This window comes from Fukomys damarensis, unplaced genomic scaffold (genome assembly GCF_012274545.1).
Source record: "Fukomys damarensis isolate Sample0158 unplaced genomic scaffold, DMR_v1.0_HiC HiC_scaffold_12, whole genome shotgun sequence".
NCBI lineage: Eukaryota > Metazoa > Chordata > Mammalia > Rodentia > Bathyergidae > Fukomys > Fukomys damarensis.
Window position 1 is genome coordinate 11,796,796 of NW_022900924.1, and position 14,539 is coordinate 11,811,334.

Sequence of the window (14,539 nt, forward strand, 5' to 3'; positions counted from 1 at the left end):
TTTTTTTTTTTTTTTTTTTTTTTAGCAATTTTCAGTGAGTGGTTGGGGAAGGTCATAGGTATTTGTAAGGGAACATGCCTGAGTCTTTGTGGCATGCATTGGATAATTCATGATATCTAAAAAAGGAGGCATTCTATCTTTATTATCTGATCAAAAGTGCCACTCTTCTCCCCATTAATTCACATCTGTGTGTTTGCGTTTAAACAGTGTTGGGTGCAGAAGAAGGCACAGATAATCAACACTACTGAAATAATTTGTGAACCCCTCTGGTTTAGCGATTTCTGGGTCTGATTTTTTTCCAATCCTACCCATGTATGGGTTGAAAAAAAATTGAGTTTGGGCGGCTTAGCCTGGAGAAGATGGGGCAACCAACTAATCGCTGGTTTTGCAGTGTTTGCCTAATGGGTAGCTGTTTGCCACCTTTGAGGATGCTGGAGTAAGAGCTGTGACCAGGACTAGAAAAATCACAAATGTCCACACACTCACACATTTGAAACCTGTATGAAAGTGAGGAGAATGGCCTAATGGACCTCCTTGTGTACCTGCCGCTCAGATTCCGCAAGGATCGAATCTTGGGCAGTCACCCATCCCTTTTCCTTCAACCTCCCCCTAGCCTTTCGAAGCAGTTCGCCAGTCATCACAGCATTTTAGCTTCACTATATTTAAATATGTATTTATAACAGACAGTAAGTGCTGTATTTTAAGCATGACAAGATTACTATTACCACACCAACAATTCTTAATCAGATATTTCCTCAAAGAACAAATCAAAATATTTATACGTAAAAGAAAATTGTATTTGTCAAAGCAGCCACTGTGGCGGCCATCTGCCTTACCCTAGCTCTGCTGGCATTACTTCACATGTCCTTGCGGTTGGGTGTGGTGGCTCATGCCTGTGACCCCAGTTACTCAGGAGGCTGAGGCAGGAGGGTTAGAACTTAGAGGTCAGCCTGGGCAACTTCAGGTAAACTTGTCTCAAAAATAAGAAGGTGGGTTGGGGGAATCAGTAACACTTGTTTAGCTAAGTGAGATCTTAGGTTAAAAAAAAATCCTTAAAGACTTTATAGTCACTTTATAAGAAAGAAAGTAAACCTCTTTACTTTTTTTACAATTCTGACCTCAGTCGCCTTCCCTGTGTTGCTTGACCCATTCCCAGTGACATCTGTCCATTTAAAATATGGACATAATCACCTCTCCTCTCTCAAAGAACAGGACCCATTGCCTTTGAAGATGATGGCAGTGTTCTGGGCTTGAGTCTAAAAGGCAGCTCAAAGAGCCAGAATTTTGGCATGGGGTTAAACCTTAAGCCATTTAGGATGTTTACTTGGAAAGGAGCCCTGGTTGCCCGGAATAGTGGTGCATGTCCGTAATCCCAGATATTTGGGAGGCTGAGGCAGAAGGATCAAATTTCAAGCCCAGCCTGGGCAATTTAGCAACTTAGTGATACTCTGTAAGTGAATGAATGAGCTGGGGCTGCAGCTCAGTGTGAAGGCCCTGGATTCCACTTCTAACACTGAAACAAACAGACAAACAAAACATCCCAGTTCATCAGTCGTATCGCTTCTTCCTCCCCTCCTTTCCCTCCCTTCCTTCCTTCCCCTTCCGTGTACTGAACGCATTAGGTAGCTGTATGGAGGAGATGGAAACAGACTTGCACATGTGAACCTTACAATCCCAGCATATGTATTGCAGGGTAGGTGTTGTGCTAGGTCCCGAGTCCAGAGTAAATGTCCTCATAGATGTAGGAGAGGCTGGGCCGTTCGGGGAGCCACATGAAATCCACCACGGCTGGAGCACAGGGTATTTCGGGCCGAGGTGTTTTCCTTTCTTGGAATTGGGTTCCTTTACATCTTCTTCCTGCCTCATCCCCTCCTTACTGTAGAAAAGCGAGGCAGTCTCATTTGCCAAATCAAATAAAATTCTCTGATCTATGATCTCCACTTCTTCAATATGATTTGAAAGCATAACGTGGATTTATTGGTCCCCTAAGGTAGAGGCAGGCCCTCGACTGCCACAGTACGCACAAGCCACCCCATAATAATGACAGATGGGCCCGACCTGGGAGGGGGAATGGAGTGCATTTTCAGTGCCTTGCTTTGTGGCTTATTATTAACAGCAGTGCAGAAAATGTCTCTACAGAGCTATGAAAAATTCATTAGCCGCGCACTGCAGGTCCGAGAAGCTGGTCACTGTTTGATCAGGTTAGCGCTAATGAGAGCCGTCTTAAATGAACTCAGATTAAGAGGTGGGCTCCACCCCACTCTCCAGTCTTCTGTATCCAATCACATTTCCTCACAACCAGTCGCTCTCAGTCGTTACAGACAGGGGACCTCCATACTGGGCAAGGTGGGGCTGGGAGTCGGGAGGGTGAGGGGACCCAGGTAGCACCTGGAAGCTTGGATCCCTAGGAGGAGGAAAAGCGGGGGCGGGGGGGCGGCGCTGGGCATTCACTGGGCACCTGCTGGTGTTTATCTTGTCTCCCAGACACTGCCTTTCTGTTTTGTTCTGTTCCCCTTTCTCTGCCGAACAGTACTGGGAGCTGAAGAGTACTGGGAAGGAAACCCAGAATTTCTGTCCCCTTTATTTGGAAACGGGGTCTCACTACGTTGCTAAGTAACCCAGGCTGGGCTTGAACTTGCAACCTTCCTGCCTCAGCTTCCCAGAGTACTGACATTACAGGCATGTACCACCATGCCCAGTTTGCCTTTTGGTTTTGCAGATGTGCTTTTCTTTCTCTTGGGTTTGCTTCCTCCCAACATTGAATACCCTTGACGGGGATCTGGGTACTGGGGATCTATCCAGGGGTAAAACAGGCAAACAGTCCTACTCAGTGCATATTCTTGTTGGGGGAAACAGTCAACAAATAGGCACAAAAGAGTGAGGGAGCTATCATGCACGACAGGAGTATTGGAGTGTGTGTAGAGTAGGCTTTGAGAAAAGGATGATGTTTGTACAGAGGCTGAAAGGAAACAAAGGAGTGGCCCATGACACTTTCTGGATGAGCCAGTGGCTTGTGCAGAGGCCCTGAGATATCAGAGGAATAGTCAGGAAGTGTATGTGATCAGAGTGGAGTGTTAATGAGGAGGCTGAGAAATGAAGGATCAGATGATAGGGACTTTTAGATTAAAAGTCACAGAAAGATTTTTGCTAAGTGGAAGAGGAACACTGGAGAGGTTTGAGCAGAGAAGTAACATGAGCTGGTTTGAGTTCGAACAGTATCTTTGTAGTTGTTGGCTGAGAATGGATTGCAGGGGGCTTGGGTAGATGCAACTATGGCTCATACCAGGTTGGTGAGCAGGGATTGGATTTGGGGTATATTTAGGGCCTACCCTGAACAGGCTTTTCACTTGTTTTTGACCTTCCTTGTGGACTAATAGAAAAATGAAGTTTTTCTCCAAACTATTTGGTTATAGGTGATGGAAACTTACCTCTGGTTAAGCAAAAGGAGTGAGTTTTTTGGCTTATGTAACTTGAGAAATGTTTGGATAGGACCAGCTGAACATAGGCAGGAACTTCTCCCTCACTCTCAGCTCTACTTTGTTCTGTGTTGCTTTCAGTCAGGAAGTCTTTCCTTGTAGTGACAGAGTGGCTGCTGGAGGTGCCACACTTGTATTTTATCCCCTGAGCTGTGAATAGGAAAAGCATGATTATTTCCCAGTGGCTCCAGTCAATGTCTGGATATTCTTCTCACTGGTCAGGTATGATTTATTACTTCTGGGGGCCAGAGGACCCCGGGTCCTTATAGTTCTGAAGCTGGGAGGAAGGTCAGCCCTTTCTAGTCTGTGTCCTTTGAGCAGAGATGTTCTGCAAAGGAAAGCTGGGGTGCCCTTACTAAAAGGTGGAGAGCGTGCCTGAAGAAAGCAACAGATTCTGCTGTCCCAACACAGCTAGAAGGATTCCAGAAAATGCAGAAAATCCTGAATGGGGTATAAGGATCAAAAGGATAAGAGAACATCTGACTTGGGCTGGAGGTGCTGCTCAGTGGTAGAGCATGCCTAGCATGTATAAAGCCGGGGGTTTGATCCCCAGTACTGAAAACAACAACAACAACAACAAACACGTATTACTCAATATAGTCAGAATGGTTTAGAATCTTTTAAATCATCATTGACAAAGTCAGCGGGATCTAAATAATAGCCCTTCTCCACTAGTTCACTCTGCAGCCAAGGGTGGTCACATGGCTGGCCTTGCTGAGTGGTGCCATGTGTCTTTGTGGGAAAAGTCAATGGGTAGAGAATCAGAGCACAGTGCCCAGGCCCCAGTTCTGCCACTTTTTTGCAGCTGTGTGACAAGTTATATAACTCTACTGAACCACAGAAGACACTGTATGGGGGCTGTCAATAGAAAGCAGGTTTTTAATGTACTTGGTCCCTCATTTAGAGCCTGGCTGCCATGTGCCCTAGCCAGGAGTACTTTATGATATTTGCTGACCATGAGATTGCCAGATAAAATACCAAATACTTGGTTAAACCTGAATTTCAGGTAAACAGCAAATACTTTTGCAGTCTACGTTGCACAATAACTAAAATATTTGTTGTTCCTTTGAAACTCGAGTTTAAATTAATTTTTTTTCTTTTTACTTTTTGTGCTGAGGATTGGACCTAGGGCCTCACGTATGCTGCGGCAAGTGCGGTACCATTAAGTTGCATCCACAGCCCCCCCTGAATGTCTGTTTGCTAAATCTGCTAACCCTGGGTGATTGGAAGAGGGGGGTGTGTGTTATTATCACTGACCACTCATGATTAACTCCTAGCACCAAGAAGAATTCCCAAGGCGTCGCTAGTATTTTCAGATTGGACACGAATGTGCTTTCTATTCGTATTTCTGACTGTGGTTGCATTAGTCAGCTTTCTGTTGCTATGACAAAATACCTGAGTTAATCAACTTATAAGACAAGTGGTTTATTTTAGCTCATAGTTTCAGAGGATTCAGTCCATGGTCATTTGGCTCTGTTGTTTTTGGGTCAGAGTGAGGCAGAGCGTCATGGTCGGAAGCGTGTGGTGGAACAGAGCTGTACCCCTCATGGCAGCTGGGAAGAAAGTTAGCAGGCTGGGCTCCAATAACCCCTTCAAGGGCACGCCCCCTAGTGACCTCACTTCCTTCCATTTGGCTCTACCTTTTAAAGGTACAACCACCTTCTAATAGCCCACAGGCTAGAGACCAGACCTGTAGTATAAGGGACTTTGTGGGACATTTTCCATCCCACGTATAAAAATGGTTTCATGGTTAGATTTGAATTATTGAATTCAACTCTCATGTGTTTCCTGTGTTCATAGATCAACCTTATAACATTGCTATTTTAAACTGTCATTTTAAGGTAGGTTTAGGTTTTGGATAGCAGTGTTTCCTGAGCTTCCTAGTGTCTCAGTATCCCCATCTACATTAAAAATAAGAAAAGGATAGTGCTTTCCTCATAGTGTCATTACGGGAATGAGGCAAAATGTACAAGGTGCTTAGCTCAGTGTCTGGTATATGACAAGTGTTCAATAAATGTAAGCCACTTGTGGGTACAGTGAATTTACATAAATTAATTGGGCTGGTCTAGAAAGATCTGTGTTTGTACTTTTCAGTCAGCTTCTCAGCTCTATTTTGAAATTTTCTGGTTGACTTGTTCACATACATGGTTTGGGATTTCTGCCTATGAGGTCGATCCCTCAAGGCAGAAGAACAGGCAGCTCCCAGCTCCGATTGGAGGATGAAGTGAGGGGTGGATGGGTGGGGAGAACTCCAAACAGTGACTTGAGAGCTGGATTGGTCCTAGGATTGGTGGGTGTGATTTGATTGGTTTTGACTCTAGATTGTTGGCCTGGGAGAGTGACTTGCTTCTGAGCCATGAACAAGTGGTCCTCTTCGATGCATTTTCTGCAGGCCCAGTTCCTAAATATTCTTATCTATCCCTCATCTGCAAGCCCTGGACACATGCCCAGGACAGTTAAAAATGAACCCCTAGGTCATCAGAAGTCTGTGCATGGTGCCCAGGAACAGGGTGTGGACTGGGAGAATGCCAAGGTGCCCCATGTCTCACAGATACTTTTTTGGCTTGAGATCATTTACAATGGAAATAATTGTCAAGCTTGGTGTTCTTATGCATATGACACTTGAATTGAAATGTGTTTAGATGTCTGCGGGAGATGGGCTCTGGCAGCTTTGTATAGCACATGCTGGGGGTTATGAGGCCAGGGGGGCAGATCAGAGTCTGCTTCGTGCTTCTTGAAATGAGCACTTACCAGGGGAAGACAGAGTGGCTGGAAATGCTTTTACCCATGCCAACATTCCTCGTGTAACTGGAGCTGGCGTTTGCCAGTGCTCACTGGATGCTCGGTGTTTCTCTGGGCTTTGTGCTCCCCGGCTACTGGAAGTGTTCTCCCCAGCAGCAACTCAAGAGACGCCACACTGTGGGCTGGGGATGTAGCTCAGGGACAGAACACGTGCAAACCAAACCAAACGACAACAACAACAACAGCAACAACAACAACAAAACCCCAAACAAACGAAAGAAATGGCGCATCTTGGGACCTAATCTGGTTTCCCACAATTACGTTACATTTTACTACTATTAAGTGATTTCTGTGCACATCCACGCTGAGGAAGCACCGACTTAATCTTCAGAATAATTCCAGTATTAACTCCATCAAAAATAAATATTTTTTATTGTGGTCAAGTATACATAGCCCTTGTCACTTTATCATTATCATTTAAATGTAAATATACAGTTCAGTGCCATGAAACATAATCACAGTGTTGTGAGATGATCACCGAATTATCACAAAATCTTTTTATCATCCCTCGTAGAAATTCTGGACTCATTAAACAATAATTTCCTATTGCACCTATTCCCTCCCCTTGGGACCTCTATTCTACTCTACTTTTATGCATTTGCCTAGACTAGGTACCCCAAATAAGTGGATTCATAACAATATTTTCTCTTTTTGTGCCTGTGTTCTTTCACGTAGGGAGCTGTTTTCTGGGTTCGTCCATGTTGTGGCATGTTTCAGTGCACCGTTGCTTTTTACGATGGAGTCATAGTCCGCGTTTTACTACTATTAAAAAAAATGTAGGAGAAAAGAAGGGATGAATGGCTTTCCAGGTACTGACTTTGTACTGGTATGTGGTAGTTTCCATGTTCTCACATTCCAGTGTATAGTTGGTATCTGGGAAAGGCTGGGTATTTATTTTGATTTAAATAATATAAGAGTGATAAAAGTGTTTCCTATCAATGACTAGTGTTGTTATTGGGTGCCGATAATGAGTCAGAGTCTGGGAGAGGCATTTTTCATACATTGCTGTAGTTTTGTTTATACGTGAACCCTAAAGGGGAATACGCCTGACACATGGGAAAACTGAGGCACAAAGAGATCAAGCGATTCTCCTAAGGACACACAGGGAGTCATTGATGGAGGCAGAGTTTGACAGCTTCAGAATCTGCTGACCCACAGGCCATGCTAATTCTGTCTCCCAGTATGTCTGCCAAAGGTTGACTGGCAAGGATACAAGCATGACCTTAGATTTTTTTCCAGTGGTGGGATCAAACCTAGGGAGCTTGGCACATACGAGGCAGGTGCTGTACCTCTGAGCTACACCCCAGTCCAACACCCTTAGATTTTCAGCTGTGCCTATACATTGCAGGGAGAAGGGTTGTGGGTGAAGCTCATTGGACCATCACTGGTAAGAGCAGGGCCATCTGTGGCTGTTGCTGCAGGTGGCTGCTGTTGATTTTTCTCCTTTGGATGATTGCATGCATCCATTCAGAGAAACTTCTGGGTGCTGGAAAGAGCTCTTGGTAGAGTCCCTCCAGAGAGCGATCAACCATTTTCTTCCTTTGAAGCAGCCCTGACGTACTCAAATCGTATCTATAATTCGCCTTGAAGCAGCAGTTTCCAGATTCCTGAGATGCTAATTAGGACCCAGGGAGTATTTCTCATTCATGGGGGTGCTCTGTGCATCGTGTTTGGTGCTCATAGCATCCTTGTCAACAAGTTATCTGGACTTCGGTTTTTGTACCAGGAAGCAAGAAGGGCTAGTGAAAGCTCTGCTTGGTTTGCTAAGGAAATCAAGGCTGGGTCGAGGAGACACTGATTTTTCTTCCTTTTCTGTGTTGATTCTAGGTCTACATGAAAAAGATCTATAGGTAGCCATTACTTTATTTCTGAAAGCTACCCTGGACAGTGTCCTGTGTACACAGATGTATGAGTGTGCAGGTATACACACATACATTCCCCTTGGATCCAGTCCTGGGTGCAAATCTCAGATTTGGTAATTAGCTGTACATCCTTGAGCAATTGTATATATCAATTTTTTTCATCTATAATATACAGGTACTAGTAAGACCTGCTGTTCAGGATTAAGATTTAATGAAATGATACATGTAAAGTCTTTGCCTTGTATTAGGCAGGCAGAGAGTAATAATATTAATAGCTATTACTGGTGTCATTATAATTAATATGTGAAATGCTGGCATGCATTAAAACACTGCTTAACAACTTTGTAATTAAATAAAAATTGTCAGCCAGGTGTGGTGGTGCACGCCTATAACCCCACACTCTGGAGGCTGAGGCAGGAGGATTGCCACATGTTTGAGATCAGCCTGGGTGGGTTCAAGGAAAGCCTGGACTACATAGCAAGACTCTATTAAAAAAAAAAAAAACAACAAAGCAAAAAACAAAAACAAACTATCATATTAGCTCTTATCCCCTTTAAAGTAGGGCCAGTAGGAGATAGTTTATTTTTAGTGTTTTTTATGTCATGAGAAATTTAAACAGAAAGGGAAAAAATAATATAACAGGATTCCATGTATTTATTACCAGATTCGACAATAATCAACATTTTGCCAATCCTGTTTTATTTGTTTCTGTCTCGTGTGTGTGTGTGTGTGTGTGTGTGTGTGTGTGTGTGTGTGTGTGTTGGATTATTTTGAAGCAAATCTCAAAGGTTGCAGACTTTTATCTGTAAATACTTCACTATGCATCTAAAATAGGTAAAACTTTTAAAGAATAATATACCCACAAAACTATTACCATAGCTTATAAAACAAACAAGATGAACTTCTTGATGTCATTTAATACCCATGTTCAAATTTCTCCAGATATTTTAAAAAATGACTTGGTGCAATTGATTCATACAAGGATCTCACATTGAGTTTAGCTTGTGTGTTTACCACCTTTCTGTCACCGTAATAAATAATTTGGATAACGAACTTATAAAGAGAAAAGGATTATTTTGTCTTATGGTTTTAGGGGGTCCAGTCCATCGCTATTAGGCTTCTGGTGGGAGTGCGGGATTGCAATAGTGAGGGTTATGCAGATGAGCAAACCAGTTACCTCCTGGCACGGAAGTGAAAAAGAAAAGAAAGAGGAAAGGACTAAGTCTCCCAATCCTCTTCAAGGACACGTCCCCGCTGACTTGTGGACCTCCCGCGGTGCTCTCCTTCTTAAAGGTTCTTTCACTTCCCAGTGTTACTACACTTGGACATTTTAGTATTTAGCACATGGACCTTTTGGGGACAGTTAAGACCCAAATCATGGCTGTTTGTGTCGTTTATGTTCTTAATCTTCATGGTTCTGCCTACTTTTTTCCTCTTATTTGTTAAAAAAGTGGGCATCTGTTCTGTAGACTTGTCGTGCTTTCTTGGAGTATTGTTTAACTTGTTCTTCCGTCCCCCATATTTCCCATAAAATGATACAGTGATTTAGAGATGTTTGATTAGGTACAGATTTTTGTGTTTCCATTTGCAAGAATACTTTATAGGTGATGCAGTGTACCATGTAATGATCGCATCATAAAAGTTTGCAGTATCTGAACGTCACTCTTTTAAGTTTTTATTTTTTGGTTGGTTTGTTTTAGATGTCACAAATGACTAAACAGAATCAAGTATTAGTGCTCTGATCTTTCTATTGTGAGAAGATGTCTTAATACTCTTTCACTCACTGATGAATATCTAGATCCTTTATTCCATTAGGAGTTGCACTATGGTATCTTTTCTAATTACTGTCATTCCGACTTCACTATAAACTGGACAACCATTTGCTTATGCAATTATGGTTACCCTAAAATGCAGCTTACATGGAAATTTAGGATTATTGCTGATTGTTTTATTTATAAGTTTTAAAATGAGTTGGTACCTTAGCAAGTTCTAAAGATGGCCACTGATTTTTAAGAATACTATTATAAACTCATACATTAGAAGAACTTGTATTTGATATGGTTCAATCCACTTTAGCCATAACTATTTTTGGTGCCTACAAGTGTCGCATCTCTGGCCAGCGAAGCCACACTAAGTTGCCTCCCAGGGGCTTTGGGTGTGGTCAGAGTTGACATGAATGGGTTTTGTGCTTTCTTGTATAACCAGTTGTCCCAGGGCTCTTTTGTTCCTCACACTTGTGGCTGTCTTGAAGAAGCCTTGATTCCTTTCAGAAAGAGTTGTCACTTAGAAGTCACAGTCAGGTGCTGCAGGTGCTCATTGCTGCTGGGTTATCATGTCAGTAGGCAGAATGAGAAAAATGGTATGTTTTAGAGAGAGAGTAAATTTGTAATGATAATTATAATTTACATAAAAGGTTACATGGTTTTACTTAACTTTTTGATCTCTGTTAAGGTGGGAATCTTGGTTTTTAACTATGTTGACCTACATATTTATTATATATCTTTCAAAATAAGATTACTTGTACCACTGCTATTTAATAAAAATGTTAAATATTAATTAAGTTTTTTTTTTACAGTTCCTTTTGGCCATCAGGATATGTCCTGCTAGAGTCACATGAAACTTTTTCCTGTAGTTCCTTGAGACCATAATGTTAAATGAAGTAAGCCAGATGCATGAGCTTAAATATAACATGGTTTTTTGTATATGAGAAACCCAGTATATAAATAAAGTGCAAAATAAAAGACCAAGAGTAGGAAAACAAAACAAAACAAGTTGTTGTAATCTAGTGTGGACAGTGTATCTAAAAGTATGCCTTGATTTAATATAATTGGTTTTTGTGTTTTTTGGCCTGTTAGTCAGACTATTAATCTGTGTTTATGATAATTAACTTGATAAAAGCTTATAAAATAAATACATAAATCTGATTCTGGCAAGAAAAAAAATGGGGGTAGAGGGGAAAGGGGAAAAAAGAATTGAAATGTGCAATGTATTTGTGCCAATTTCTCACAATGAATGTAATCATTCTGCACTGTAAACATGTACTAATAAAAATGTAAAAAAGAAATCCTCCCCCCAGTTTTTCCTACAGTCATATCACAAAATTGATATATAGATCAAATTTATTTCAGCTTTTAAATTTTATTTGTTTTAGCCTCTATTCAAAGCAAATATATATGTACCCACATATCATATGATATATATATAAATATACATTAATAAATAGTACTCCTATTAGATCGAATATAATATACAGTCTATATGCTAAGGGCCTAAAAGTAGGGCACTCCTGCTTAGTTCTATGAGCTTAGTTCTTTGTTCCATTGTGTTTATAGGTTTCATTTAAAGTCATTTTTAGTTATTCACCATAGTTATCTTCTACTAAAATGCAGTGAACACTAACTTCACAAATACTGAATAAACTATAAAGTGAATACTGATAAAATAGATGAAAGGTTAGGTCCTTTCAAGACTTTGGTCACATTTTCTCCAGTCGATCCATACACAATCTCATTTTACGTGTGTCTCTGTTTAAAGATGCTTTGATATATAATGTTATCCATCCATCCACACTGAACTGTTGAACTCATGGCTAATAGCACTATAACTCATGTGTGGGTGAAGCTTATTTAACATACATTCTCTTGGTTAGGCACATTGTAGACTTCTTGGACTTAGGAACGCTAGGTAGTATTTCAGTACTAGCTTGGAGGTCATTTAAAAAATGAAATCATCCCCCCCCCATAAAAAACATAGAAACATGAAACACGTGTCACCTTGTTTGACCTCTGCTGACAGCGTGGACCTTGGACAAATTAGAATTTTCACTGAATGTTCATATGTCCTCAGATGACCGTGAAAACATCATGAGTATTGATTTTGAGGTTGCAAATGAATTTAAGCAAGTAGACAAATCTGCAGATAGAATAATCTGTAGCTAATAAGGATCAACTGTGTTTTATTTGCTTTCCTTTATTTTCTTTCTTCTTTCTCCCCTAAATTGTGAGCTTCCTGAGGGAAGAGACCATGTCTCTTTGTGGAGGAGGATTTATGAATCTCCAAGCAAAAGTAGAATTCTTTGCATTGGGCTTACAGTACTAAACACTGAAGCTTAAGGAGGCTTAAATGTATTTCTGTTCTGCTGAAATGCAGTTGTCGGTAAAGCTTCGAGTAGTCATAATAGCCATGATAGTCACGACATCTATCAAGGCTCTTGGTTCCCAGTCTTCAGTAACATATGAAATCAAGCTAGTATAAAATTTCCCATGTGCTTTTCTTGTGAATGTTGTGCCCTACCGGATGATCTTCCTGGATTTTCTTAAAATAGGGAACACTACTAATTTGTTTTTGGCTTTTTGGAGACAGGGTCTCCCTATGAAGTGCATGCTTGCCTTGAACTCAGTATGTAGCTGAGGCTGGCCTCCAACTCACAGGGATCCTTCTGCCTTATAGACATGCACCACTGCACCCAGCAGGAACACCACTAATTTTTGTATATTGCTTTCCTTCCACTAAAGTTGATTGATATGTACTTTTCCAGCCACATGGACTTTGGCAGTGAAGTTCACTATGATAAACTGATAGGTTATAGCTGATCTTCAGCCATGAAGTTTTTAGGCTGTTAGGGAGGACCCCCCCCCCCACAGTTTCTCTGAGAAGTTGAAGCATTTGCATTAGATTGGCTAATGGGATTTTGTAGGATGTTGCTAATTTTAGACTTTCTGGGTTTGCCCTGTCTTCAGATAGGTGGGAACTTTCTGGGTGTGATTAACAGCCTAAATATACCCCATCGACAAGCCTGCAGAAAAACCAACCTTCCTGAGAGCTTGGGAAGGAGCCCTGGCTGCTGTCTGGGACTGCTTCTATTAAAGTCTTCTTCATACTTTGTTTACATTTAGTGCATCAAATTCTAGGCAAATAAAAGTATACAGCCTCCATAAATAGCTGTCACGTAAACATACATTTGCTGAACTCTTCAGTGATTTGCATTTATATATGTAAGAAGAGGACCTACTATTTACAGATAACTCTTTTTTTTTCATTTTGAAAGACTCAAAGCCCTTTACTAGCTATTTATCCTCTTGTGGATGCATCATAACTTTACGTGTGATGGAAAAAGTGGTAGGGTGAGGTGAGCCCAGTGAAAGGGGGCTTATTTGTCGATAATGATTACTCTTGTTGAATGAGCTTCTATTATGTACCAGTTGTGGTGCTAAGAGCTTTGTATGAATTGCATTTAGTTCTTACAGCAGCCCTGACGGGCGGTATCAACATCTCTCTTTTATAGATGAGGAAACTGAGGCTCAGAGAAGGGAAACAACTACCACACAGCCTATTAATGGCAGATTCTAGTTCTACCTGACTCCAAATCCTCTGTGTTAACCAGCATGGTTGGAAGTGTCAACATCTTCTTTGTGAGGTCTCACTGTGTGGCCTGAAAGGCAACTTTATTCAGTTTGCTTAATTTTTATTGGATATTTATCATATATATGGTGATAAATATATGATCTATACACAGTTGGCATTTGTGTGAGTAATGAAAACAGCAGCTGCCAGCACTTACATAGTATCTATGTGCCTATTCTGAGAACGTTACATATATTGGCTCATGCAGTCATTATAATAACCCCTTGAGCTCCTTATTATTACCCTCATTTTACAGACAAAGGCCCAGAGGCCTAGAGAGGTTAAGAGGTTAAGAGATTAAAGTTGCACAGCGAGCAAACAACAAAGCCTAGATTCATTTAAATATGCAGGTGCCAAGGTCCCTGAACCAGACCACCACACTACTACTGCCTCTCAAAGATAAAAGCTAGTATCAAGAATAGGAACAGTGGACATCTTGCTGTAATTTTAAGCCAGAAGGCTTTTTGGGTTTCTACTTGTTGTGAGTCCACAGTTTGCTCAACCCAACACTCTGGAGTTTGCCATCTGTTAGCCTCAGACCCACTTTCAAGCTGGATGTTTGCCAGATTCAGGAACTCTTGGTTCTGTATGCTAGAATCTTCCCTACCCTCTTCCCCGTGCTATGTGGTGGGCAGCCACCTTGAGAACCTGGCATCTCTACCTTTGGTTCCAAGTTTACTTGTGGAAGTTGAAAGCCAGGCATGGTGACACATGTCTATAATTCAACACTCTGAAGCAGATAGATTGAGTCAAGTTTGAGCACAATTTGGGCAACTTAGTAACCTAACAAAATTCTTTAAAAGGAAAAAAGACCGGGGATGTAGCTCAATGAGATAGTCCTAGGTTTAATCCCTTGTTTTGAAACAAACAAATGAACAAACACATAAAATGATGAAATTGGCTTATAGAATGTATTCTAAGGAAAGTGGTTTCATTGGAAATTTTAACTGTGTTTCTCCATTGTGGTTGTGAGGTTTCAAGTTAATATAGGGAAAG

The 14,539-nt window shown here is 41.3% G+C and overlaps 1 protein-coding gene across 3 annotated transcripts in view; it reads left to right on the forward strand.

The window, feature by feature from the left end:
- Nucleotides 1-14,539, forward strand: part of Ksr2 (kinase suppressor of ras 2) — a 392,217-nt gene that overhangs the window by 20,373 nt on the left and 357,305 nt on the right. The gene's annotated exons all lie outside the window — the stretch shown is intronic.